This window comes from Octopus bimaculoides, chromosome 11, assembly GCF_001194135.2.
Source record: "Octopus bimaculoides isolate UCB-OBI-ISO-001 chromosome 11, ASM119413v2, whole genome shotgun sequence".
Taxonomy (NCBI): domain Eukaryota; kingdom Metazoa; phylum Mollusca; class Cephalopoda; order Octopoda; family Octopodidae; genus Octopus; species Octopus bimaculoides.
In genome coordinates, this window is record NC_068991.1 from 3,632,238 (window position 1) to 3,634,347 (window position 2,110).

Here is a 2,110-nt window from a genome sequence, read left to right on the forward strand (position 1 = left end):
TACTACTACTACTACTACTACTACTACTACTACTACTACTACTACTACTGTTGCTGTTGTTGTTGTTGTTGTTGAATTCCTGATTTATCGTTGAATATCGATCACGTTTTGAAAAAAAAAACTTTTATCGATCAAGAAGCGAAGAGGTTAAGATTTCCTGCACAACAGTTATTTGCCGATAAGAAAAATGAAAGAAGCAAAAACAAACAAACCAAACCCCCCGCCCCCCAAATAAAAGAAAAAAACAAAAAAGAAACTTCAAAGAATCTTGTGTTATATATTCATACGTCAACTCCTGTGGCCTGTTTGACTGGTTTTGTAATTTCAATCTTGCGGGGGAAATCGCTGTTCTATTTAACAACATCGCTATTGTTAATTCACACGGTGAACCTTTGCCGAACTGCGCTGCACACAGATATATGGCTAATAAAGCGTTACCAACCATTCACCTCCATGTCTGTCTGTCTGTGTCTCTATTTCTCTCTCTCTTTCTCTCTCTCTTTGTGGCTCTCTTTCTTCTTTCGCTCTCCCTATACGCATACACACAATCACACGCACACACGCATACATGTGAGAGTAAACACGAAGAAGAAAAGAAGTACTCAATACTGACTGGTAAAAAATAATATCTGTATAATTTATTAGGAGTTGAAACTTCACAAATCGTTAACCCAGATATCACATTGCTAATCCTTAGACGATTATATATATATATGTATATATACGACGGGCTTCTTTCAGTTTCCATCTATAATCGAAAACACTTGCACAAGGTGCCAGGCATGGGACTGAACCTAGAACCATGTCGCTGGGACGCAAGCTTCTTACCACACAACCACTTCTGTGGCTGTGTATGTATATATATATGTGTGTGTGTGTGTGTGTGTATGTATGTGTATATATATATATATATATATATATATATATATAAACATACATACACATATATATACATGCATATATAATTAATAAAAAAAAAACGAACAAGAAAAATAACAACGTAAGCACATGGTACGTGCAAAGTATTAATAAAACGCTCAGAGAAGGAAAGAAAGGGTGCTTTACGTTTCGAGCAAAGCTCTTCTTCAGAAACAGGAGACAGAGGAAAGTCCCAGAGAAAAGGAAGACGGAGGAAATATATTATATATATGTATGTATGTATGTATGTATGTATGTATGTATGTATGTATCTTAGCTCTTAGCTCTTAGATTCTGCAGTGCTGTCATCACAATGGCCAACGAGCGTCGACGGAACACGTCCAGCAATTGAGAGGTCTTGGCTGTCTTATTCCAGGTTTCACAAATCTAGTTGGCTGCTGGTATAACAATAAATGAATATAGCTGCAGCTTCATCATTTTATTGATGATTTTCGATCTCTATATTAAAAGAAGGCGCATTCTAACATCTGTATCATCCTCGTTGGAAATACAGCATCCGAGACAAGTAAACTTATCGACGTACTTGATTTCATCTTGTCCGAGATTGACAAGGCTTTGGTTTTTTCCAGCGTTAACCTGCAACCCTACTTTCACTCCCAAACTATATATATTTATACATACATACATACATACATACATGTTTGTGTGTTTGTGATATATACATGTATGTGTATGCGTGTGTTTGCGTGTGTTTTATATATGTATGTGCGACTGTGTGTGTATGCGTACATACATACAATGAGTGAGAGAGAGAGAGAGAGAGAGAGAGAGAGAGTGGGGTGCGAAGAGAAACAGAGGGTAAGCTACCTTAATAAAGTGATAACAATGCAATTTGTTTTTAGTTTTGCAGTGATAAAGATGTCCGCCATTATGAACTTGGTGAAATCAAACAGACTCTGGAAACAATGTCTATTGTTATAAAATATCAATTTGTTACATACTTGTTCGATAAATCGATTAAATCTCGAGAGGCAAAATAATATGTATTGCAAAATACGCAAACTGTTTTGCTACAAGCTCAGCTCTTCACATGTGATTGTGTAACCCAGATTGATACTGGTTTAGTCCAAATGAGATAAATTACTTTGTCCTCGTGAAATATTATATAATTCATAGCGTTATGCTATATATATATATGGTAATATTATACTACCTGGTTTTTATTTTATCG